The 27829-nt window shown below is 41.5% G+C and overlaps 1 protein-coding gene across 2 annotated transcripts in view; it reads right to left on the minus strand.

Moving 5' to 3' along the window:
* Positions 1-242: 242 nt before the first annotated feature.
* The window catches only part of ptprt (protein tyrosine phosphatase receptor type T), a 1055968-nt gene continuing 1028381 nt past the window's right edge, over positions 243-27829 (minus strand). Inside the window, exons 39-41 of one of the 2 annotated variants that reach the window (XR_011339906.1) lie at positions 25145-25272; positions 22276-22381; positions 243-883 (exon numbers count right to left, since the gene is read on the minus strand). The gene's annotated coding sequence lies outside the window, so the exon portion shown is untranslated. The remainder of the gene's footprint in view (positions 884-22275; positions 22382-25144; positions 25273-27829) is intronic. The other variant, XR_011339907.1, reaches the window with a different exon arrangement.

A 27829-nucleotide genomic window follows, 5' to 3' on the forward strand; every position in this document is an offset into this window, starting at 1 on the left:
AAATGAGCAGGAACTGTATCACAATCCATGATTTATTTCTTCAGTTAAGTTCTAAAGAAGACTTTAGGACTGTACAAAGTGATATCATAAGTTAAACATGACCAATATTTGGCAAATAGAGTACAGTGAGAATGCATGATATTGTCCAATTCAAAAGAAAGAGCATTTATTGCTTAATTATTTTTTAAAAATTTAGACATACAACGTAGTAAAAGACCTTTCCAGCACACGAACCCGTACTACCCAATTGACCTACAACCCTTTTACGTTTTTGAAGAATGGGAGGAAACCGGAGCACCCAGAGGAAACCCACGCAAACATCAGGGAGAACATACAAGCTCCTTATAGACGGTGCCAGATTCAAGCCAAAATGAAGTGCTAAGCAAATCTAAAGACCAACCATACCAGAGAATGCAGGAATTTCTTATTCGTTATTGACATAATACTTATTTTGCAGAAGCAGGTCATCATTAAACAGATTCTTCACTGAAACTTTGTTCAAGCATCTCCATTATTGTACGCTTATTTTCTTTTCTCTCTCATTTTCACCTTAAATTCATATGTGCTCATGAAACTCGTATACTTTAATGGTCCAGTTTGCAGAGTTATTCCACTCTGATTTGAAAGGGAAAGTAAGCGCTGTAACAGCATTGTACTAACGGCTACACTAACCGTGCCACTCCACATTTATCAAATGTAATAACAAAAATTTAGTTCTTGCCTGAGCAGATTCCGCCAGTCATCTTTCTTTTGCAGTGTCTGTCGCAAAGATAGCTTGCTGGAAAAGGTGAACCTTCACCGCATTCATTCTTGGGTCTTGTGCGTGGATCACCCGAATAGGACCAATCTCTGCATCCATTGTGTCGACCGACACCAGCAGATGCTGAAAGAGATACAAATCATAATAATCCAGCTGCTTAGCTGGGGCTCTCAGGCTCACCTGGAAGAAATCTGCAGACCTTCTGCTGTATCCACCCAAACGACCGATGTGGAAGTGCTTTGGCTTCTTGCCATCACACATTGAACCACAATGTTGATTGCACCAAGCCAGTTGCAAACCAAACCATTTAATGCCAAGAAGTTTGCTTAATTCAAGGTAATTATTTAAAAATTTGTAAGAATATAAATATTGCATCAATTGAATTGAGAAATGCATTTACTGAATGTGCCTGAAATTAATTTATTTCAAGTTGTGGTTGGATTTTCCAATTGCTTAGATTCTGCAATGAATCTGGTGTAATTCTCTTCTGGTTTCAATTTTCATTGCATACTATGAGTACAACATTCAGATGGATATTTATTATTTAAAATCACAAACACATACTGTATATTTCCTTTTCAAGGAAATTCAATAAATACAAATGGAAATGTGTTCTTAATTTTTTTTCCTTTTGATCTGCAATCGTAAATTTGATACTGATGGGTTTTCTCCAAACATTGGATTGTCAGAAATAACTTGACAACAGCCAGAATCACAATCCAGGAAGGCTCCAACAGCATTGTGAGAATTCCTTCATTACAGACAAGAGTGATTCAAGTAGAAGGGCAACCACTGCCATCTCATGGGTAAATGGGGATTGACATAATGTATTGTCAGCTCATTCTTGAAAATCAATAAAATAGGTGAAAAAATGATGCTTCATGCTGATTGAATTGTTCAAGTTCAGGGCATATTTGACCTCAACGTACATCTTCTTAGTTACATGCAGAAACACCAGTACAGAATGACAAAATCCCTCCTAAAGATCAGCAACACTGTGAACTGCACATCCTATCTTTCTCACAGGGGATGCCGATGAAATCTGCTACAATACTTATATCCATAAATTCATATAAACTATCCACCAATTCATATTATATAATCACAATTTTATTGGTTTGAAAGGAAGGAATACAGAAAATTTAGGGAAAGCCCATCAATATTTGAAATTCAAATGTTTGTTTCTATTTTATTAAAATTTGATCTGTTTTCAACCAGACTTTGGCTAGAAATGGTCTTGGTCAATTAACAATCTAGATCAACTCTTTTAATAGAGTTGTTAAACCACGTGGTTCAATCTTCCTGAAAAACTGAAATTACAGATAGAAAAGACATAGGAATATAATACATCACAGCTACAGCTGTGCTGATGAGAGGGAAAGGTTCCATTATTATCACATAATACTACATTTTGAATGTAACATACAAGAAGTTGTCCAGCACCGCTCACAGAAATGAGGCCCCAGTGAGGAACAAATCTATTGTAAGAAATAAATATCAGTAGCCTTTTCATGTTCATGTTCTCAGACATGTTCTCATCAAGAATAGGATTTTGGAAGATTTATTTAATTGGAATAACATTTTTTTTTAAATATCAATTTTTAAAAACTTCATAGGGACTGACCAGAATAACCAGTGTCCTTTAAGATGCCGCAGAAGCAATTATTAGGCAATCATACATAAATAAATGTGTCAGTTTGATAAAATAAATGAATGGCATTGATTGGTGGGGGGAGTAACTTCAAGGATCATGTTAGAGGTGTAGTAAAATAAATGGTTAGGACTACAATGTACACTAATGAAATGTATATACAAATATGATACTACAACTGTAACATGACTTTACACTGTATTTTATTGTGAATAAATTATATTTTTGAATTAAAAAAGGAATGTGAAACAAATGACAATTAATGAACACACTGAAAGCTTTGTGTCTGCCAAGGAGTGTGCAGCAAGTGGCCCATTTTGTTTATCAATTTACTAATGAACTTCATGTAGCACCCAAGCCATTGTGCTGTGCAAAAAAACACATGCAGGGTGTAATAATCCATAAGTTGTTAAGTCATTGTGAAATAATAGTTGCCATATATAGCCCCTGACATTTGGGTATAATTGTAACTTCTCCGTGAAGAATGTGAAGGCAATACGTAATTTTTCTCTTTGTATTCTTTTGTGATTTACACAAGGATGAGGTAACGCCATCTAGTGTACCCAATATGTTACTTTTGCTCTGGATTGATCTCTTGTCACCACCGTATTTTCACAGATACGGTTATTTTGTAGCTTTACAAGCGCTGCATTCAACCCACACACGTGCTGGAGAAATTCACGAGGTCACACAGTATCCATAGGGAGTAAAAGTCTTTCGGGCCTGCATTCTTTGAGGAATAAGCAAAATCAGCCAAGTGTCTGAATAAAAAGGTGCCTGTTTTTGCTTATACCTGGTGAAGGTAAGTAAAGCCTTTTATTTAATTTAAATAGATTTGTTTAAATATTTAATTGTTGTAGTGGTTGGCTGTATATTTATGTACTTGCAAATTTATACATTGCTCAGAAATAATTTAAAAGCTTGATACGATGAGGATTCTCAAACCTGGGTTAGTGAAGATGGGAGTTAAAAAGCCACTGAGAACAAAAGGAAGGAATCGACCCAGATAGAAGAAAGTATGAAAAAAAAATTGGATTGATCGAGTGGAAATGGTAGCAGGGCAGGAAGATGCAGGGAACTAAACAAGAAAGTTTGCAGGCGCTGGGGTCGAGCGCAATACACAAATGTGCTGGAGAAGTACAGCAGGCCACGCAGCATCCATAGGAGCTAAAGGGTAACCAATGTTTCGGGCCTGAGCCTTTCGCCAAGCTCAGGCCCAAAACAGTGGCTAACCTTGACTGACTATAGATACTGCATGACCTGCTGACTTTCTCCAGCACATTTGCATATTGTTCAGGAGGATGCAGGGGAAAAGTTTTGAGTGACATTTAGAAGAATCAGAATTAGACAATGGCAGCAACTTCACAGTGCAAATATTGCTATAAATTAAATTGCATAAATAAATAAATAAACCGTGCAAAAATCTAGGATGGAGGTAGCATCTGTGGTTCATTGTTCATTCAGAAGTCTGATGGCAGAGGGGAAGAAATTGCTTTCGTGCAGTCTGAAGAGGACATGGGTTGGGTGATGGGGGTCCTTGAAGAGGTCTTAAGACACGCCTCTTGTAAATGTCTTCAATGGTGTGAGGACTGGTGTCTGTGATGTTGCTGGTAGAGTTAACAACTCTCTGTAGTTCCCCGTTCCCCCCCCCCCCCCCCCGTCCTGTGCATTGGCACGTCCATACCAGACAGTGATGTTCTCCACGGTACACCTGTGGAAAGTTCTGAGAGACTTTGGTGACACCAAATCTCCCCAAACTGCTCATGAAGTATAGGCGCTGGCGAGCCTTCTTTTGATTACATCAACATGGAGGCCACAGGACAGACCCAAGAATTTGAAGGTCTTGACCTCTCCGCTGCTGATCTCCGGATGGGGACTGGTATGTGTTCTCCTGGTTTCCCCTTCCTGAAGTCCACAATCATTTCCTTAGTTTTGCTAGTGTTGAGTGTTTTTGATTTAAATTTAAAAGACATTGAGTGACAGCACAGAATTTTCATCTGAATCGAATGGAATATTCAAACCTGCAGAACTACATATTTACAACACAATGAAACAAAGGAAAGAAGAAATATTCAGAATTATTTGCATGTGAATGTTGACCACACTGCAACTAATGACTAACTTCCTTTAATAACCACCCTTGATTTGACATTTAAATTCTTCATAATTGTTTAAAACCTGTTACATTGATGTCACTTAAATACTTGTGAGGTTGGTTCTTGAAGATCAAGTTTCACAGAGCCAGGGCAAATGTGACATGAGGCCTTTTCATAGATGGCCTCCGCATGGAGGTCCACATGGAGGCCGGCTAAAAGCCAAAGGAAAAGGTATTTCTTACCTTTTCATGCAGGCCCAGAAGAGCCTGCTCCGTTGGCCCCTTTCAGCCTGGAGGTGGCTGAGGCGCCATGACATCATACATATGTTCCGAGCAACGGCCGACTCTGTGCTTCCAAGAATAGTTGCAGCTGCGAAGGAGATTATGGGTAGGGTAGACGGCCTATTGCTCTCTGCTGTTTATTGAGCCCCTGATGCCAATAAGCACCCCCGAAGGCCAAAGCGGCATGGGGCTGTTACAGTCTACCCCTGCCCTGGCAGCCCCCACCGGCTGTCCTTGCCCTGAGGGGGTCACGGAGGGAGAGAGAGAAGTGAAATGGGTTGAGGGCTGACAGCATCATCATGACATCATTAGCCCGCCCCCTAGCCAGCCGCTTGCAGCGGAAGTACATTCATGATGCGTGGTGGAGTGCTCCGGTCCACTGCTGACTAGGAGAAGGATTGGAGTCGGCACCCTGGAGCCAGTCAGGGAGCATTCACGAAGGTAAGTTTTCCATCGTGAGGGCGGAGAATCTCTGCCTTTATGTTCAGATTTTTTTTGCTTTATGAAAGGGCCTATAATCAAATGTAAACGAAAGGTGTCACTGAAAATTCAACACAAGTCAAGTTTATTGTCATCTGATTGTGCAAGTGCAACCCGACAACATGGTCCTCAGTGCAAAACATGCAGACACATACCCAGACAAACAGCACAGATAAAGGAAAAGTATTTCATCTATACAAATAAAAAAATAAATATTGTTTTGTATGTATGGGAGTCTCGGATGGTTAGAGTGAGCAGTTATAAAAAGTGTGAGAGTTTGAAAAAATTAGATCGGATCCATTGTGTTGTTCCAAGCGAGCGGGTATAAGGGGCACCCGCAAGTGCAATTATTCTTCCAATACAAATGAAATAGATCTGTACAGTAACTGGAAAATTTCTGATGGTTATCAGGAGCACTGACAGCCTTTATATTATCATTTGTTTCTGATGATACGGCATGGTAGAAAGCTCTTTCAGCCCATGAAACCCGTGCTACCATTCTGTAGTAATAAGAACCAATTGATTCCATGGCCAGGATGATTGCAACATGATTTTGGAGTATTTTCTGGCACAGCGGGAGCATGTTGTTCTGTGTTGGTATATTTATAGGTTTCAATTATCCCTTAGGAAACAGAACATAAAATTCCAGACTACAATTTTAAAGAAATGCTGAAGGTAAGTGTCACAAATGTTGCATCTTTTGGATGGGATGTTATGAAAGCTCGGCCTACTTTCTTAGGTGGACATGTGACACTATTCTTTTCAGCAGGTTCCAGGCGGAACAGATGGGTTTTCAGGAAGCCCCTGAACAAGGTGTTTGTGTGTAAATTTAAAGGACAAAATTGGAGGCAATATATTTGGGTGGAGTGACATCAGTTGAAAGACAAGAAACGTAGAATAGGAATAAATGGGTCTTCTTCAAGGTAGCAGGTAGTGAGATCTTGCAGGAATCATTGCTGAGGGTCCTGGTGTCCACAATATTTATCAAGGGAATCAAATGTAATATTTCTGTTTGTCTACATAGGATTGTGTGTTAATGAGAGGACGCAAAGGGGCCTCAACATAATTTAGGCAAGATGAATGGGCAAATACATGGCAGATGCAGTCTAACAGATAAATGTGAAATAATTTATTGCAGTCAAAAAAAAATAATGAGCATTATTTAAATAGTAATAGATTGGGAAGTATTGATGCCCCAAGTATTCTAGATAACCCCAGATGAAACAAGCAGTTGAAACACAAAGGATATGTTGACTATTATTATACAACATTTTGAGTACAGGAGCAAGGATCCTTTAATTATTCATACAGGACCATACCTGGAATGCTATCTGCAGTTTTGGTCTACATACCTGAGAAAATAAATACTTATCATAGGGGTAGTGAAGCGCAGATTCATCAGACTGATTTTTGGGATGGTCGTACTACCAGATTAGAAATGAACTCAGATAACTGTAGATAATGGCAATTTTCTGGAAGAACTCCATGGGGCGGGCAGCATCTTTGGAAAGGGAATTGGAGATAATGCATCTGGTTGAACATCATTTGTGGGAATCACGAAAGAGTGTGCACCTCCATGCCACCCCCATGGAAACGTACAAAGTAGGTGAGTTTGAGCACAACCCAACACCCAACCCCAACCAACCAATTTTCCCCTGCAACCGCGTCTGCCTGTCCCGCATCGGACTTGTCAGCCACAAACGAGCCTGCAGCTGACGTGGACATTTACCCCCTCCATAAATCTTCGTCCGCGAAGCCAAGCCAAAGAAAGACAGAGTGTAGCATTATATACAGGCAGTCCCCTGGTTAAAAATGAGTTCCGTTACCTACACCTGTCTTTAATTTGAATTTGTATGCAAGTCAGAAGAGGTACATTATGTCCTTATTTAGCATCAGTTAGTCAAATGTTTATCTTTATATAGTATATATTTTACCTTTATATGCATATAAAGCACCTCCCAATACACAAACATTTTAAACATAATACAGTACATAGTAATAAAAATAACTACATATAGTCATAAGATCATGATTAAAAGTTAGCATTCACAGGAGAAGTTGATGGAGAGAAGGCTACTCTCTCGCAATGCTGGGCGATGGCAGCGTCCCCTGACCCCATGGTCCTCCTGGATCTTCGCTCCTTCACTTGCACCCTCTTCCCTCGCTTCCCCCCTCCCTCCCCCCCCCCCCCCACTTGCTCCTTCCTCCCCCCTTTTTCCTTCCTGCTAGGTGACAGCAGCATCGAGTGAGAGTATCCTACAGCACAACCATGCTCAAACCGGAAGTTAACGGCATTCTACTTCTGGTAAAATATAAGTATGAGTTGTTCTTAAGTCGGGCGTTTTCAACCCGGGGACTGCTGTAGAGGAAAGATCAACTAGTTGAGAGCAAAGGTAGCATGGGAGCACAATTGTCCGGTTCAGCAGCCTCATGGCTATGGGGAAGAAACTGTCTTTAGGCCTTTTCATGAAAACCATCTCACTCTGGAGCTTCAAAGGAAAAATAGAAAAGAGAATTCATTTGGGTTGGGATGAGCCCTTCAGTATGTTGGCTGCTTTTCCAAGGCATCAGGAAGATTAGATGGCGTGAATGGATGGGAGGGAAGTTTTTGAAATACTCTGAGCTGCATTTTCCACTTCCTTCAGCTTCTTCTGATCCTGGGCAGAGAAGCTCTGATAACACTCAACTATGCCTCTGCATTCTGTTTTTGCAAAGGTTAAAACTTTTTGGTTGGAAATAGATAATTTATTTGAATGAATAATGGTTGTTAAATTCCCACAGGAATTTTTATTGGGTGATATTAGAGGGGTTAAACTTAAATTAAAATTGACTATGTATCAAGTGAAGTTTGTTCAAATTGCATTAGCTAGAAAATCTATTGCTATAAGTTGAAAGTCTGACATAGATTTGAGAATGGAGAGATGGCATGTGGAAGTTCGGAGTTGTATGTCACTTGAGAAAATTACTTACAATTTAAGAGATAAATATATGTTTTGGAAAATATGGTGCCCACATTTACAAAGTGTGGGTATGAATATTTAAATGAATCTCAGACATTCCCTTTCTCCTAAAGTTCTCTATATCAGAAGAAGTCTTATAGTAAGGAGCTAGTATAGTTGAAGATCTCTTGTCCCATTCTTTTTTCCTTTGTAGAGGGTTGGGGGGTATGGGAGGTTTATAGGGGGGGGGGTTCCTTCTTTCTCATTCTTTTCTTTTTTCTTATATATACCACATATATTTGACTTGTATTATTGTAAAATAAGTGAAATTTGTGTGATTTTGCATTTATAAATGCAATAAAAAAGCTATGCATTCAATGGTATACCACTCTGCCCTTCTGGAACACATTTTCCCAGGTCTCATAATTGCCTTTGACTTGAAATGTCAACTTTATTTCCTTTTCCACAGACCTGCTGAATTTCTCCAACATTTTCTGTTTTTATTCCTGTACTTACTGAAGTTTAAAAGAATGAGAGGAGATCTCCTTGCATCCAGAGTGTTGAACCCTGTCAGAAATGTGTGTATTTTAAAGAGGATGGGAAGTCTCATGATATGGGGTAAGTTATTAGGACTAAACCTTTTCAGTAACCTGACCTGAATGAACAAAGATAATTTGCGGTCAAGAAAACCTCTACTTTCTCAGAAATTCAGCATGTTCCCCAACAGCCTCTACAAGTGAACCATATAAATGTGGTCTCCATCTTTGTATGATAATATTCAATTTAGAGTTAACGCGTAAGAACCCTTCTCAATGTATCAGACAGAATGCGACCATAAAATTGAAATGGAAAACACTGAATCTTGAAAAGAAGGGATTTTATTTCTTTTTTTTTCTAGATTCTGTATTTTGCAGCCCTCCACAAAGTTTTCCAACCATATAAACTCATATTTATTTCCATCCCCCTTGATGTTATTATTTCTGAAATCCTAATCCCTGACCAAATTCTTCTTTGAGTTCATTTCCATTTCTATTCCATGTCTCCCAATCCTTTTTCCCTTTGTATTTTCCTCAGAAGTATTTGCTCTACATCCCTCCCAAATGAACTCATAATCTTCATGCTGCCTATCATTTGAAGCAGCTGGTAAAATGAATCCATTGCTGTGATTTATTGTGAAACATCGATATGACCTTATTTGCTACTTTTCAACCAAAGGAAGATATTTGTGAACATAAGCTACAAATCATCTCTTCAATCCACACCATGCATTTTTTTTTTTTAAAACACCTGTCTCAATCCCTCCTTTTAAACCCTGCATCTGTAGTTGAATTACATTACAAGGATTCAACAGATCTCATGAGAGTATCACAAAGGTAGACAATTCATGAAGCCACCACTGCTGTTGCTCTCCTTTACCCAATTCCTATTGAATTATAGTTCTTTCCAAACTTCATATCCCGGAATCCTCAAATAATTTCTTAAACACATACCTCAAGGTAAGTTCTCCAACTTTTCATGCATATACAGTATTTAATGCAGCAGTTCCAATCAAACCACTGTTAGATACATTTCAGCATTTTTTACATTTGCCCAAACCATCTTCCTTAACATGAATTACAAGTGTCCATTCAATAATGGAGCTTCCTCCTGACACATGGTGCTGTTCATTATTTATTTCACTTTCTAATTGCCATAACATTGCTTATAAGGAGACTTGCCTTTTGTTCTCTCAAATACCCCAATTAACCTACACCCTGGTACGTTTTGAAGGGTAAGATGAAACTGGAGCACCTGGAGGAAACCCAAGCAGACATGGGGTGAATGTACAAACTCCTACATACAGCGCTGGATTTGAAGCAAAATAGCCAATGCTTCCATAATGTTGTGCTAACGGCTACATTAATTGTGCCGTCATCAACTAAAATAAAGAGGTCATCCCTGGGACTGATCAAGGAGATCCCTCTTAAATCGCAACATTGCAGATCCGGCAGTGCTACTAAAACCTTATGTTCTCAAAGAGCCCAGTGACCTCAGAGTCCATGGGCATGGATTTCTCTCCTCATTCAAAATGTTGACATTTGGAAACAGAAAATACACCATCAGCCTAAGTGCAAGTGGTTCAATTTCAGAAGTGGTGATTAGCCACAAAAATGATTGCCATCATAGTCGTCTTCAGTAACGATCACATTTTTCTGCACGTAGTATTAACATAGCAAGTGTTCGTCCTTTAAATTTGTGTTTGTCACCATCTCATTTAATTCACAGCAATAACAAATCATTAAAAAAATTATGTTGACCTGTCTTTGGAGATGATTAAAGCTGCAAGGCTCAAAGGATCAACATAAAGGAGGCGATAATTTAACAGAAAACAATTTTTGGAAATTTTATCTTCGAACTGTGGAATAAAAAATAATCATTTAAAGGTGATTTAGCTCCACCAACTGGAGGATGGGATTATTTATGAGATTACAACTTGAATTGGATAGTCTGGTATTTCAGAAGGAATAGGTATTGATCTAGCCTTTTTCAGATTTATAAATAACATCAAGCAGAAAAAGAAAAAAGAAAATATAGACTAACATCATTTCTAGGGAAAATGTTTGCTAGCATTGTACTGGACACTGTCAGAAGGAATAAGCTTCGCCTTAGAAGATATAAATGATGAGTGATTGAATGTTCACAAGAGGAGACTTTTAAAGAGTAAGTCAGTCAGGGATTAATCCAAGAAAGCTGAGCTTTCAACAAGAATATATGACATACTTGAAAGAAATACCATGTTCACAAAATTCGTTTCTTACATCAAAAGATCTTGGTGATTGAATGCTGAGAAATTGGTGCACATTCTTTTCTCTTGTAGTGAGCAGTTAGATCAGTTGAATGATCTGTAAAAAAACTAATGAAATTGGTGAAATTTGTTGGGTTATTTTTTTTATCTGGAATTACTTTACAAAATCCTGATTTTAATTTCTAAAAAAATGTAACTATTTTTAAAAATTAGACAAACGGTGCAATAACAGGCCATTTTGGCCCACGAGTCAGTGCCTGTCTAATTTACACCCAATTAACCTACACCCTGGTATGTTTCGAACGGTGGGAGGAACTGTGCCATCCCAGTTCTCAACAGGACACAAAATACATTAACACTACATAAATGTAGAACCAATACCACTGAAAGTATGGGCTGAATGACACTGTGAATGTAAGGAGAATGTGATTTTTACGTTTCATGTATATTTTTTAAGAAAATTTTTTTTCAATTAAAACATCTGCCAATAATTAGGTTGGAGGTGGAAATTCTTCTTCTCAGCTCTTATTCCATCCTCCAGATTTTAGCTTGACATTTCTCTTCTAAATGTTTTTTTTTTAAGATTACTTGAGGATTTCTGCCTCTGCTTCCCTTTTCTGTGTATCAAACTGTGCTGTTATTCTGCCTGTCTGATCTGGCTTAGAGAAAATACGTATTCTGCTGGATCGTTAAACCCAAGGTCAGAATAAGCCAAAATGTTCCCTTAATTAAACCCTCAGTAGGTTGCTGTGCTTTCCTGATGCCAAGAAAGTTCACAAGGTTTCAGAGAGAGCACCGTGCAGCTTGATTCATTTTCTCGGACACAAAAGGGACTGTAGATGCTGGAGTATGGAGTGAAAAACCAATGAACGGCACCTTTGGGGAATGGGGGAATTAAAAAAAAACTTTAAATTTAAATGTAGACATACAGATCCTACACCATCCAAGGGAGGGAAATATATATAAAACCAATGCATATCTTTGCCTTCTATGGACAATGCAGGACCTGAATTACTCGAGCACTTTTGTGTATTTACTACAATCACAGCATTTGTCGACTTCCTTGTTTCACCATTTCAGTGAATCCCTTCCTATCTAAGGAACATGAAGTAAATGAAAACTTTCTCCTTCAGCCTTCTTCACATATTTATTTATGAAGTTTTCTTCATAAATATGGAGGGATCAAAAGAGTTTTAACAGCAAGAGTCAAAAGTTTCTGAATTGCCAGAAAAGGTTAATGAATTGGCCAAAGTTTGAATCTGTATAGCACAACCACTCATCTTGCATTGGAAAGCCTTTTCGCTGCCAAGGCATCCATCACTCAGCGTGCAGCTGGCCCCAAGAGTAAACACTTTTCAGACAGTTTTCACTTGGGAGAACATATTAAAAGAACTGTTAGAGTGTTTTCAGCAGAGAGAAGTGGCACCAGGCCTTCTCTAATATTCCTATTTCTGAGCTATTCCATTTTAAATGAGTTTATAGAGTTGGAATCAACAATGGCTGGAGACAATGAATACTAAATTCCAACCATGTACTCTACCAACAATTGATTTTTTTTCTCCAAGTCCTTTTTAATCCCGATTTAAATGCATTCATGTGCTACACAAGCAAAGTTGCTAAATCCAGAATTTCATCTTTTGTCTGTATTATGGAATGAAATGTTAATGACGACTTGGAGATTCTATTTCTGCCTCTAGGATTTCGATCATTTCTCTCAGTGCTGTGGCAGTACAATATACAATCTTGTCATTCATTTCCAGACAGAATATTTGTTGCAATTTTTTTGTTGAAGATGATTGTCAGATGTTGTCGATAGCACTGCAAATTCATTGAGCAAAATATATTCAGTCTGAGTGATTTCACAGTGCCGGCTGGTTGTATTCCAAAATGACGTCAAACTATCAAGCAATTGATAATAGTTCAGGCACAGAAGTCGAAAGAGTAGACGCAAGAGACTGGGGAAAAAAAAAAAGCACAAAAGTGCTGGAGGATTTCAGCAGGTCTCGCAGCATTTGTGGGAGGTACCAATGTTTCAGGCCTGAGCCCTCCTTCAAGGTATGGGCAAAAATTCAGCAGACTTCCCAATGCACTGAGGTCAAGGTGGGTCTGAGGTCATGTCTCAAACTTGAAAACTAGACATAAGGTGGAGGTTGGGAACTTGGCCACGTTTGAATCTCTGTTAATGGAATAGATGCTGATATTGCAAAGGAAGTTGTCTTGCGTCTCAGCTGTCTCTGAGAATTCAGCCGAGAAGGACTGGCACTGGCAAGGAACCCCTCTCTTGTTAAAGCCAACAAAGTCCTTGATGATCTGCAACTTCAAAATGATTCTGGATGTAGAGATGTGTTTGAGACCGTCTATCTCTGAGTTCTGGCCAAAAATGACAGTTAGTTACCCCTACATTGCGAAAGAGTGTCTTCAGGAGATTCTGCCCTTCACGACGTCTTATCTTTGCGAATCATGCTTTTAAACGTTGCTGCAATTGAAGACAAAAGCATGAAACCACATTGAAGTGGAAGCAGATCTCAGGTGTACATTATCTACAACAGAACCAGGGATATGGAAACTGATGAAGAACCCCCAGGTGCAGAGATCTCATTAAAGTAGTTTGAGCTTTGATTTTGATTGGGAATTTTTATGTTCAGTAATTAAATACTTTAAATTAGATAAAGATGTTTTTCTTACAGAGCTGCCTTTGACTTGAAAATATTGCCACAAGGGGTCCTGGCATATTAGGGCAAAAGCCAGATGGACCTTATACTGAAAAAGGTTGAGAACCAATGATCTAGACCAAAAAAAAACTGCTAGAATAACTCGAAAGGGAATGTAATACTAGTGGAAGCAAAGTCTAAGATGTGTTGGGTTCTGGTTTCATTATTTACATCAATTTATTTAATTTCAGTTGCATTCTGCCATTAACTCTTCAGTCTTTGTGGTATGTGGGAGGGCTCTATGACAGGCTCTGTAGATTATCACCTTGTTCTGGTGGAGAAGCTTGTGTAGTCCTGTGATTCTGAGAGTGACGGCATCTGGAGCTATGCTCCTGGTAGGGCTACCCATGGCAGTAAGGTCGAGGGTGAGGTCGCTGACAAAGAACAATCCAACCAAGACCTCAATGGTGGAACAGGTAGAGGAAGTGACTCTGAACCCAACAGCTGTGAAGGCAGACGAAGGCGGCAACAAATCCATCAGGTCCAATCTTTGTGATTTCCATGCCATTAGAATTAGTTGGTTGATTTGTGAAGTATCCTGTGCTTTTTGGTGTGCAACATCAAGTACACGTTAAACAAATAAACGCACAAGCTGCTTCACTCTGTCGGAACAAAGGCTGTCATCCTTGACCTGAAGGATAGCTGCGACAACGACAACTTAGACAGGCAATGAACATTTACGGAATGGAGAGAAATGAATCATGTGCTGGCAGATTGGATTTGTTTAATTTGGCATAATGGTTGGCGCAGTCATTATGGGATGAAGAGCCTGTTCCTGTGCTCTATTGTTCTATAGTCTATGTTTGTAAAGAGGCACAATATGGTTTACTATAGAAAATAGATGTTTCTGACAGAGAGAGAAAAAAAAAAAAAAAAATCGGCCTAAGGATAGCTGCAAGGGACAGGATTCATATATATTCTGGGAACTGCCTCTATTTACGTGGTTACTTCTATATTACATAACATTACACGAAGTTTTACGGGGCATTTCTCCTCAAAATCGGCCACTGTGCCACATGGAGGGGACAGGATGGAAAAAGAGGTAAATTTTAAGGAACATCTTAAATAGAGAGGCTTTTGGTGTGACACCACATTCTGTCCAACAATGGAGGAATGATTAAAATTGGTGAAGCTCAAGAGGACAGGATTGGAAGAGCCAAGTACCTTTCATAATGATCCCAATGCAGCATCTTGAACACAAGACAGTAAAACTCCTGTTATCCAGCACCTATGGGGATGGGTAGATGCCAGATAAATGTCTTTTCCGGTTACTTAAAATTGCGTGATTGATGAGCTAACAGCATAGCACACCAATTTTTAAACTGCGTTTTTTTTGCTTGAGGCTGCCGGTTGCTTGAATTCTGGCCAACATTGACAATTCTTGACAATGTTGGCAAGCCCAGTCTTGGTGAAGTGTCCAACCCATAACATTGATCATCTTTTCTCCATTGAGGCTGCTCTCAACATTCAGTTCCTCAGCAGATTGTGTTGAGTTTCAGGTTCCATCATCTGCAGTCTCCTGTGTGTCTCCAATTCGGTCAACTTACCCTGAGTTCTACCAGCATCTTGGATCAGATTCCAGTATCTGGGCATCTTTGAGGCGTCGGAGTGATGAAGGTTGCAAAGGTCGAGAAGAACAAGGATTTGGAAACAATGGTAAGAATTTAAAAATCAAAATTCAGCTCCTCCGGGATGCAAAATAAGCTAAGACTTAAGGGTGTGGCTGGTGAATGGCATGTGGAACAATTTAGGATGTCATTGGAATAGCAAAATCTAGATGTTATTAAGGCGCAGGTGATCATTTGAATGACAGTTCGCAGATTCAGGGACAGAATTAGGAGAACATGTACATAGAAGAGGGGAGAGCTGGGGAAGGTGTAGATGTGTTGTTTAAAACTTAGCTCTAAGCCAAATCAAAGAGTTCCTGTGGAGATGTTGACTGTTCTCTTCCTTCCATGGATGCTGTCTGACCTGTTGAGTTTCACCAGCGGTTGGATTTTGCTCAGGATTATGTCAGTGTTCATGGTGAAACCAAAGCAGATGCTTAACTGGAGGAAATTTCTGCTGATCCAGTGTCAGACAGGCAGTGGGATAGTCCAGGCTAGTGGACTTTTTCTTTCCACTCACATATCACTTTAAGTGTTCCCTATGCCATAGGTGTTCTGTGATTAGTAAGGTGGTATGTGAGTGGGAAGAAAAAGGTTGAAAATCACTGTTCCTAATTGACTCATTATGTGCACGGTTTCATAACTCCAAAGGGAATGGACAATTTTTCTCAAGCAAAATACTTCAGTAACAATTGGGTCTAGAGCAGTGGTTCTCAACCTTCCCTTCCCACCCACATACCACCTTAAGCAATCCCTGACTAATTACAGAGCACCGATGGCAGAGGGATTACTTAAAGTGGTATGTGAGTGGAAAGAAAAAGGTCAAGAACCTCTGGTCTAGGCAGTTGGCTGATTGCGAGTTGGAGGTGAGAGAACACTGGGGACCAACAACATGCATTTTACAGAACTAATACTTTGCTGCAGTATTCTTTCATGAGGGCATGAGTAGATGTGGAAATGTAAATCACACTTTATAATTGTTTATGGAGCAAAACACGAAAGTCTGCAGACACTGTGAGTGAAGTAAAAACGCAATATAGCAAAGATACACATAACTAATGATTCAAGCCTGAGCACTTCATCAACATATCTCCTTTGGCTTGGCTTTGCGGACGAAGATTTATGGAGGGGGTAAATGTCCACGTCAGCATATCATTTTACAATTATTTATATGATGTTACCGCAGTGGCAAAGAATAAACTTGACAACCCCAACAGTCAGTGAGCAAAGGGAGGTCTGATGTATTCTGATCTCTCGTGCACTTTCCACAGTTTCGACCTGAATTTTTAGTCGCCTATTGAATAAATGGCATAGAGCCAGCAGGTGGCAGCAGACAGCATGAAATGGAGAAGATTGTCTTTGGAAGAAGCAAGGAGCTCAGCCATCAGCTGCAGGAGTGGTTTGGTGTGAAAGTAAAAAGGTCAAGGTTCCATTATTGTCACATAATACCACATTTAAAATGTGTCATACATGAAATTCTTTAACTTTGACTACCATAAGTCGGCTCTTTGTCCAGCGCCCCTCACAGAAATGATGCCCAAGCAAGGAATAAACTCGCGATACCTGGTTTACAAGAACACCTCTTTAACCACTGACCTATCAAAGTTGTAAATAATGCCTAAAAAAATGTTACAGGCCTCATGCATCTCCTTTTGGGTGTTGACAGAATTATGGGTTGGGAAACCTCAAAGAGGTCTGATCTGAGCTTTCCTTCTGACAACCCAGAACCCGAGGAGAGTAACGTGCCAGCAGAGCTGCATCAGAAAACATCTAATTGGGGGGGCATTAGGGTTACCGCGGGTGGGGGGGGGCATAAACTGCAGTTCGAGAACTCACTCAGTGGGAGATGCAATTGTAAATTAAAACTGCAGTCTTCCAATCAACGAAGGGTAGTGTGGAATGTGGCTTTCGATTTAATCCATTTTCTCCTGTTAATTCTTTTAACATTATCTCTGGTGACTGTCAATGCCCAAAATCCACAAGAGAATGGTTTCCCGTGCGATCCGTATGGCTTGAGTAGTTTCCAATAAAGATTGCTGGATCTGGTCCTATACATTCAAATGCATCCCCCAGAATTTTTGAATCCACCCTTGCCCAAATGTGCTGACTGCTGTTGAGTTCATTTTTTTTTGGCCCAGTTGGCAGCCTTTGTGCGTACGTTTGGGTAAGGAATGTCAGTCACTCAGGCACCTAGGGGCTCACAGGCAAGCCCATTCCTGTCCCTGGAGGAAGAGGAGGTTGGGGAGGTCCTAACTGAAAACTTTGCTTCTACACTCACCAGAGAAAAAGTTCTTGGTCAAAGTGAGGTCAGACTAGAGCAAGCTTATGTGCTGGACAATGTTGAGATTAAGAGGAAGTATTGGATCTTCAAAGGATTAGGAATGATGTCCTTGGGACCGGACAAGATATATTCCAGATTGCTATGAGAAGGGAGGGAAGTAATTGCTGGGGCACTGGCAATGATCTTTGTATTCTCCTTGGCCACAGGGGAGGTGCCGGAGGATTGGAGAATGGCAAATGTGATCTTTAAAAAAGACAATAGGGAGGATTCTTACATCAGTGGTGGGCAAAGCTATTGGAAAGAATTCTTCAGGACAAGATTTGTGAACATTTACAGTCTTCTCATGGATAGTCAAGATGACTTTGTGACTGTCTGACTCAGAGACCAAAGCATTACAAATTGAGCAAGGCAGAAGTATTTTATAAATGAATGCTGAGTCCCAATAAACATATAATTAGCTTTTGCAGAAATTCCATTCTTCACTGAAAACATTCGTGTAAACATTGTGTCAAATAATGGATGCCGCTGTGAGCCTTTTATTGCTGCAATTCAGCGGAGAGATTTTGACATGCTCTCTTAAAACTGACGATGGCCAGCAGAAACAGAAGATTGATGAGAATCTCCCCATGCTCTCTGGTACTTTGTATGGTACAGTATATACTGTATGTGGAACGTCTTTTCCATTACATTGTGATATCACATTTACTTCTGTCACTTTGCGATTGCTTGCAGAACAGCGGCAATTAGCTCCACAAGCCAAGTTTGGGAATTGCTCTAATACCCTGGGCAAGTCACCATTTTTAGTTCTCAACGGTTCACTCTTAACTGTTTGCTCTGAAGCAAAACTGCGACTGCTGTGCTGATGAGCTTTCCAACAAAAAAAAACAGCCAAGTCCGGATATGCCGAGCTGCCCTCCAGCCAGATCATTCATATTTAAATTGGTATGGACCACATGAATGGCTTTCCTGTGTACATTTCAGATAGTTAAAAAGCTGCAGCTGGACGGGAAATATTCGCTTACTGAAGAGAGGTTGTGTTTCCTCCAATTAACTACAGCAAAATAATAATGATAACCCCAATAAATTATTCTTTCTTCTTTGCAAATAGTTCGCAAGGTTTAAGCGATCAAATAAATTGCCAAAACAGCCAATCTGAAAGTTTTAGAAGGAAGATCATTTGTTAATGTTTACTCATAGACCACACATGTAGATGGAGTGTTGCTGACGGGCATGCGTGTAATAATGAAGCATGGAACAGCACAGGAGAGTCCCTTGGGTCCACAATGTCTGCACCATACTGGATGCCAAATTGAACTCATTCTGAGATGCTTCCACATGACCCATATCACTCTCTTCCCTACATATTTGTGTATCTATCTCCAAGCTTCTTAAATACTACTATTGTATCTGATGCTCCTAGAGACATCAGCTCAAATTTGTCCAACCTCTCCCTAGCACTCATAGCCTCAAATACAAGCAGCATCCTGGTAAATCGGTATCTTTTCCAAAGCCTCCATATCATTCCAATAAAGGGGCAATTGCTTTGCTAGTTTCATAACATCTAGATAATATTCGGTCTTTCTGCCCTAACAAATTGTATCTCACATTTCTCCACATTGTTCTCACTTTGATATCTTTTTGCTGACTGACTTAACCTATTGACATTCCTTTGCAAACTTTGTTTCTTCCCCTTATGATTTTCATTCCCAACTTTTTGTTTTTCCAGCAAGTTTGAATGTAATGCACATTGGCACTTCCATATATCATGAATTTGGACTGTAAGTTGCGGAGACTCCAGGAGTATTTCCTGTGGGGTGGGTGTAGGGGTTGGGAGGAAATTGTCTTTTGGAATTTGAACCACACTGAAGCTGATAATTTGGAAAGCCAAGCGGTCACAAATAAACAGTTGATATTGTCTTTTTTGGGGGTCTCTGTTTCCCAAACTATCAGAATAAAAGGCATAAACATTCATCTTGGGATTGGGATGCACAAAGGAAATTTTAGAAATGTTGTCCAATAAACGGCAAATGGCAGGCAAATGGCAGGCAAATGGCAGGCAAATGGCAGGCAAATGGCAGGCAAATGGCAGGCAAATGGCAGGCAAATGGCAGGCAAATGGCAGGCAAATGGCAGGCAAATGGCAGGCAAATGGCAGGCAAATGGCAGGCAAATGGCAGGCAAATGGCAGGCAAATGGCAGGCAAATGGCAGGCAAATGGCAGGCAAATGGCAGGCAAATGGCAGGCAAATGGCAGGCAAATGGCAGGCAAATGGCAGGCAAATGGCAGGCAAATGGCAGGCAAATGGCAGGCAAATGGCAGGCAAATGGCAGGCAAATGGCAGGCAAATGGCAGGCAAATGGCAGGCAAATGGCAGGCAAATGGCAGGCAAATGGCAGGCAAATGGCAGGCAAATGGCAGGCAAATGGCAGGCAAATGGCAGGCAAATGGCAGGCAAATGGCAGGCAAATGGCAGGCAAATGGCAGGCAAATGGCAGGCAAATGGCAGGCAAATGGCAGGCAAATGGCAGGCAAATGGCAGGCAAATGGCAGGCAAATGGCAGGCAAATGGCAGGCAAATGGCAGGCAAATGGCAGGCAAATGGCAGGCAAATGGCAGGCAAATGGCAGGCAAATGGCAGGCAAATGGCAGGCAAATGGCAGGCAAATGGCAGGCAAATGGCAGGCAAATGGCAGGCAAATGGCAGGCAAATGGCAGGCAAATGGCAGGCAAATGGCAGGCAAATGGCAGGCAAATGGCAGGCAAATGGCAGGCAAATGGCAGGCAAATGGCAGGCAAATGGCAGGCAAATGGCAGGCAAATGGCAGGCAAATGGCAGGCAAATGGCAGGCAAATGGCAGGCAAATGGCAGGCAAATGGCAGGCAAATGGCAGGCAAATGGCAGGCAAATGGCAGGCAAATGGCAGGCAAATGGCAGGCAAATGGCAGGCAAATGGCAGGCAAATGGCAGGCAAATGGCAGGCAAATGGCAGGCAAATGGCAGGCAAATGGCAGGCAAATGGCAGGCAAATGGCAGGCAAATGGCAGGCAAATGGCAGGCAAATGGCAGGCAAATGGCAGGCAAATGGCAGGCAAATGGCAGGCAAATGGCAGGCAAATGGCAGGCAAATGGCAGGCAAATGGCAGGCAAATGGCAGGCAAATGGCAGGCAAATGGCAGGCAAATGGCAGGCAAATGGCAGGCAAATGGCAGGCAAATGGCAGGCAAATGGCAGGCAAATGGCAGGCAAATGGCAGGCAAATGGCAGGCAAATGGCAGGCAAATGGCAGGCAAATGGCAGGCAAATGGCAGGCAAATGGCAGGCAAATGGCAGGCAAATGGCAGGCAAATGGCAGGCAAATGGCAGGCAAATGGCAGGCAAATGGCAGGCAAATGGCAGGCAAATGGCAGGCAAATGGCAGGCAAATGGCAGGCAAATGGCAGGCAAATGGCAGGCAAATGGCAGGCAAATGGCAGGCAAATGGCAGGCAAATGGCAGGCAAATGGCAGGCAAATGGCAGGCAAATGGCAGGCAAATGGCAGGCAAATGGCAGGCAAATGGCAGGCAAATGGCAGGCAAATGGCAGGCAAATGGCAGGCAAATGGCAGGCAAATGGCAGGCAAATGGCAGGCAAATGGCAGGCAAATGGCAGGCAAATGGCAGGCAAATGGCAGGCAAATGGCAGGCAAATGGCAGGCAAATGGCAGGCAAATGGCAGGCAAATGGCAGGCAAATGGCAGGCAAATGGCAGGCAAATGGCAGGCAAATGGCAGGCATTGTGTTGTCAGTAATGGACGTATTGGGCTTCTAAACCGGTTTCCATGCAGAAAACTATGTCTATGTTCCACTTGAAAAACTTTCAAGCATGGGATATTTTACGATCAGTTTAATATAATATTCAATTCATGGAACTGTTGATTAGTTCAACAGAACTAATAAGTGATCCAACTAATTCTTCAGGGATATCTGTTGTTTAAAATTTATGTGAATGCACTCAAGAGTCAGATGCCCAATTTCAATACTCAACTGTGAATGCAAAATAAATGCAACAGAATGTATTTTCATAATGGTCAGGTACGGACAGATGCGAGGGGCTTTGTTTTGATGGGAAGAATAAGAAAGACAATACTTGGATAAAAATCAGAGAGCTGCAAGAGTAAATCGATCTGAGGGTGCAGACACATTCTAATGGGGTGGATGAAGAAAGAGGTATAGATACCACATGACTCACCCCACCAGGTTCAGGAACAGCTGCTACCTCTCCACCATCAGACTCCTCAACAACAAACTCAATCAGGGACTCATTTAAGGACTTTTACTTTTTCTCTCTGTATTATGCAATTTGTTTACATTTCTTTATTTGTCTGCATGTGCATGTTGAGTCAGTTTTTTTTCCCCCGCACTACCAATAAGAGGCAATCCTGCCTCTCCTGAAGGAAAAAAAGAATCTCGGGGTCGTATATGATGTCATGCATGCTCTCAGACAATAAATAGCAAAAATAAATTGGCACTTGGATTGATCTCTAATGCAATAAAATTGTATTACCATCAATGGTGATAATATACTCCATCAACAAATTGAAGAGTGTATAGAAACACTGGGGAAGGTGCAAAAGAATTGTAAGGATGGCTGCTTGATCTGAAAGAATATACTTATCATAAAAGGTGAGAAGCTAGTCTGTTACCTATGCATTGCAATAGAATCTGTGGTAAGCTGGTAACAGGCCCTGTAATGACAACATTCATCTTCCACTTTTTCTACCAGTTCTGATGTTTCTGCATGACTGATTCCTGTAAAGATGGCAATGCAATTGCCCAATGCTAGAAATTAATTTATTAAAGGAAAGATGCAATAAGTATTTTAAATTCGCAACAAATAACACTAAATAAATCATGACATTTTGACATTGTTTAAATATTATCCTAATTTAAATTAAGGCAATAATGCCTTTTTAAGATTGAAGCAAAGGCCTTTAAAGATAGCATATGAGCAAGGATGTTTGTAATATAAAGTTATTATGATATAAACATTTCTGATGATCTTAAATCCATTTAACCAAAATTCTCAATTATCCAATATTTTTTTCCGCTGCAACATGACATCGCAAGTTGGAAAAAAATTCACCCGACATGCTCATGTGTGGCTCTGATGCACTACTGGATGGGTCAGGCAGTGCATGGGGAGATTGTCCTCATTTCAGGTAACTCCCTTTCTTTACCCTCCACTGTACCTGGTTCTCTGCTATCCCCAGAGTCTGCAGCAGAACACATCTCATCAGGGGACATTAGGGTAACCACAGGGTGGGGGGTAGTGATTTTTATGCAGCATCGGACCTTCCATGACAGCGGTAGGGGGACGTTGGGGATCGAAGCGGGGAACTTGGGCTCCCAGGCAGGCTCAGTGACAGCGGTGGGGTGGTGTTGGGGATCGAAGCGGGGAACTTGGGCTCCCAGGCAGGCTCAGTGACAGCGGTAGGGGGACGTTGGGGATCGAAGCGGGGAACTTGGGCTCCCAGGCAGGCTCAGTGACAGCGGTGGGGTGGTGTTGGGGATCGAAGCGGGGAACTTGGGCTCCCAGGCAGGCTCAGTGACAGCGGTAGGGGGACGTTGGGGATCGAAGCGGGGAACTTGGGCTCCCAGGCAGGCTCAGTGACAGCGGTGGGGTGGTGTTGGGGATCGAAGCGGGGAACTTGGGCTCCCAGGCAGGCTCAGTGACAGCGGTAGGGGGACGTTGGGGATCGAAGCGGGGAACTTGGGCTCCCAGGCAGGCTCAGTGACAGCGGTGGGGTGGTGTTGGGGATCGAAGCGGGGAACTTGGGCTCCCAGGCAGGCTCAGTGACAGCGGTAGGGGGACGTTGGGGATCGAAGCGGGGAACTTGGGCTCCCAGGCAGGCTCAGTGACAGCGGTGGGGTGGTGTTGGGGATCGAAGCGGGGAACTTGGGCTCCCAGGCAGGCTCAGTGACAGCGGTAGGGGGACGTTGGGGATCGAAGCGGGGAACTTGGGCTCCCAGGCAGGCTCAGTGACAGCGGTGGGGTGACGTTGGGGATCGGTGATAGACGTTACACATCTTCTGCTGATGCTACTGGGCAGCTTGAAGCCATTTCTCAGTTATCTGAAAAATGCAGTTAACCGATACACGTCCAGTCCCGCGTGTTTCGGATAATGGGAAATGTACTGTACAAGGAAACCATTTGGCCCATTGAATATATGCTCGTTTTAGGAAGAGCAGTCCCACCAGTTCTAATGCTCTGCTTTTTTCCTCACTACATGGAATATAATTACATATGTACATTGAGTGCAGTTTTTTTTGCATGACCAGTAAGTGATAATCCTGTGTGGCATGCAGGAAAAAGAATCTCAGGGTTGTAAGTGATGTTACGTATGTACTTTGACAATAAATCAGAAATCTGAATCAAAATTCAACCGATGAGTGCACTGATTGTGTTTTTACCTCTTGGACAGACAGTGAGCTCATAATGCTCCAGTTGAAAATTTTTCCTCATATCCGCTTACATAGAGAAAAAAATCTACGTCGTTTGGTTTTTGAACCTTTAATTATTCTATCTAACCTGCCATGATATAAATTGCCTTCCTTGTCCAAGGGGAACCACCCTGGCTTTTCAAGTCGAACCTTGGGGTTGCAATTCTTCCTAGAACCATTTCTGGTAAATCTTTTCTCATGAGGACCTTTGCATCCAATCCACTGTGCCAAGCAGAAATGGACACGTTGGCAGTTGCAGCCAAACCAGCGTTTTGTACAGGTATAGTGTAGCTTCCTCATTTTGTATCCTGTGCTTCTGCTTGCAAACCGCAGGATTCTATATGCATCACTAACTGATCTTTCAACACACCCCGCCACTTTCCAGGATTTGCGTACATCCATCTGATCTGCACATCACTAAGAACGGAGCCCTTTTGTCCACATTGTCTCTGAATATTCAGTAGAAATTAAATTTCAATTCTCGACTTTTCTTTTTAAGGTGGAAGAAAGCTCATCTGAATCTGCGTGAGAGGAACTTCTTAACTTGACAGGAGCACTTAATTTTCAGTTGTTAATATTTATAAAGGCTTAATATTCCACATGGTGCACATCACCATAATGCTAAATAACAGATTGGGAGTGAAAGAGTAACTTCTGCAGCACAATTAGCCTTAAAGAGATTCAACGAGCAGAGCCCATGATATTGATAGAATACTTAACTCCTGGTGAGAAACAATGGCACTGAGAATATCATTGAAAAGGCCACATTTTAAGAACAGTTCAGTATTTCCTAGAATCTATAGATCATGGGAAGGATGAATTAGGCCCCAGAAAAAAAAAAGAGAAAGGAAGGAGGTAACTAAAGCACAGAGAGTAATGGATGTCAGTGTTATAAGTGAGATATTGTGTGCTGACTACTCTTTGCTTCCTGAAATGTCTTGTGAGCGGCTCTGGAGCTCACAACTTGGGCATCCCAGTTTCTGGAGTTCAACCCTTCCTGTGTCACTGATAATATCACTCCATTGCACTTTCATCATGTCGTGTAAGGCTTGGGTTGTACAGAATACTCACCATCAATTTTGCTGGTTAACACGGTTTACTACACAAGGAATGCAGCTTTCCCAGGACGCTTGAATGGCTCTCATTCTCCATTAGCAGAAGAATTCACCTCTTCTGTGAATTCACTTTGCACGAGTAAACTGTGAGAGCAAGGCAAGATGAAAATAACAGTTAAGGTTACAGGCGCACAACTGGACGTTCTAAACCCAAACTGCAAAGCTTTCTATACCTTACAAAAGCCCTTCCAATGATTTTGCTATGATGTGCAAAAAGAATGACGACATAAAACAGGCAAAACTGTAACAATTGGGGAGCAATTATGCACTGATGTACCATTTACATGCGAATTTGTTGATTGTTTGCAATGAAACATCTGCTGCCATTCATCATCCTGCATTTTCTGCTGCCGGCTGGCATTAATTCTCTTGCCTGCTGTTATCACACAGTGAGGTGTGGTACAAGGTATCACCAGAGCAGCTTGGAAGAAATGAAAGGGACTTTCAGCTCAATCACATCGAACAATTGACACCTGCATGCAGACTGTTTTAACCTCAATCAGTTCTGTATCAATTTGGGAGAGTCGATCAGGATCTCATGAGTGCAATAGCTGGAGGAAAATGGAGACAAGTCATTGACCTGAATAGATTGATTCTCACATGTGATTAATTAACCCCTCAGACAGATGCAATAGCCTGAGCTGTTGAGATTGGGCTAAAATTAACAACAGCTGTGATCAGTTTGTTAATTAAAAAGAAACACAATTGGGGTTCAAGCCTGAAATGTCAGTTCTGTATTTTTACCTTTGCTATATCAAGGACACTGTTTGACCTGCTGAGTTTCTCCAGCATTGTGTGTTTTTAATCTAAGTCTTGAAATTATTCCAATAAAGATGCACATTGTAATGAATCAGAAAGGAGAAAGGTAACTGGTTTGATGCTCTACCTTCTTCTTGCAGCCAACAGCAGTCATAAAACTGGTAGTTTGTCCCTGGAGCATTCCTGAATTAATGTTGGAGGGAGCCACTGTTACTATAGGTGTTTTTATGAAGGGTGTCCACTTCAAGGACGCCTCCATTGGTGGAGAAAAATCTGCCCTTACATTTTTATAGAGCAGCTCCTCATTTTTAATGAGGCAACTGTTGCCATGGTTCCGCCCATCAACATGACGGCATAAATACATGGCGAGCAATGGCCATCTTTGTTACCCATAATCCCCCATGTGGCTGGAACCACTCTAGGAAATGCAGATTTAACAAATCTCTGTTTAAAAAAATTCTAGCCAACCCAATGCAATCGACCCCTTCCCGACAGCATCTTCCTCCGCTTGGTCCTAGGCACCTTTGCCTTCAAGGTGGATTTCACCATCTTCGGCTGCTGTTTGGTGTCCATACCTGTGGGTTCACCCTCTCTGCGGCTTCATCACCTGGGCAGAGAGCACTAGACCTGCCCACAGTAGCACGCTGCAGCCCCACGCTCTATCTCTCCTTGAGCTGTGAAATCAACCTAACGATGTTACAATGAACACAAAACACTGCAGAGTCTAAGGGAAAGAACAGCTGGAAGGGCTGGGCAGGACAGTCAACAGCTGTGCGGAGAGGACGTAGACAAAGCTTCAGGGTGACGACCACTCATCCAAGAGGGATATTGCTGAAATGTGACAGGTCTTGACTAGGTCCTGGGCTGACGGCGTCATCACAGCATCATCAGTCTGACCCTAGCCAGCCGCTTATAGCAGCTGTACATTTATGAAACGAGGTAGAGTGCTCTGCTCCACCGCTGAAGGATCAGAGTTGGTGTCTTGGTGTCACTCCTGGAGCATTTATGAAGGTAGGGTCAGTGACATGAGGGCAGAGAATCTCCACCTTTATTGTCGTTTTTTTTAAACTATTAAAAGCCCTATAAGCTGCTCATACCACCAGAGTGCTGGACATTGTGGGAACATGAACCTCAAGGCTGTCCTGAAAGTGTGACCTGTCTTTACACTCTCAGTTCTTTCCCATTGCTAAAAAAAAATCCTTTATCCTTATTTTTTTTAAAAAATTCTCGTGGTTCTTCGTGTCAGAGATCTTATCATGTTGAAATTGCTGGATTAACAAATAAACTAATTTCTGATCTCAGATTTGCCTCAGGGGCAGGAGAGAGGAATTTTCCCCCCCTCATTGGATCTGAGGTTATCTCGTTTTCTTTCTGCAAGCTCACTCAGAACATGTACTGTCCAAATGTTAACCCCTCGTTGGTAGCTTATTCAGTTGCATCAGCCCTATTGCACTTTGCTTCCAAAATTAATTATTTTGAAGCCAATGGATTGAATTTGGTAGGTAGAGCAAAACTCTCCAATAGTATAATTAGTGACTGGGAACAAATATACCAGCATAAGCCTACCTGAAGGGATAGCAGAGAATGTGGAATGATGGTGGGGTGGGGATTTGGGTTTGGGAAGCATGAACTATGATGTGGTAAGGGTTGACGTTTTTGGAGCAATGGATATTTTTTCGATTAACATTTTCACTCTTTGTTTTTGCACAGTACTAGTATTCAACATATATTGGTCTTTCCTGCTATCTGAACACAACTACAGACTTGTTTAGAATAAATGAATTAACATATTGCAGAACCAGATGCTCATGACATATAAGTAGCTCTCTTCGTGCTGTTTCGAGGCTTCCTCGTGTATATTTTTTCTCTGAGAAGAGCATCC

The sequence above is a fragment of the Narcine bancroftii genome, chromosome 6, assembly GCF_036971445.1.
Source record: "Narcine bancroftii isolate sNarBan1 chromosome 6, sNarBan1.hap1, whole genome shotgun sequence".
NCBI classification, from domain to species: domain Eukaryota; kingdom Metazoa; phylum Chordata; class Chondrichthyes; order Torpediniformes; family Narcinidae; genus Narcine; species Narcine bancroftii.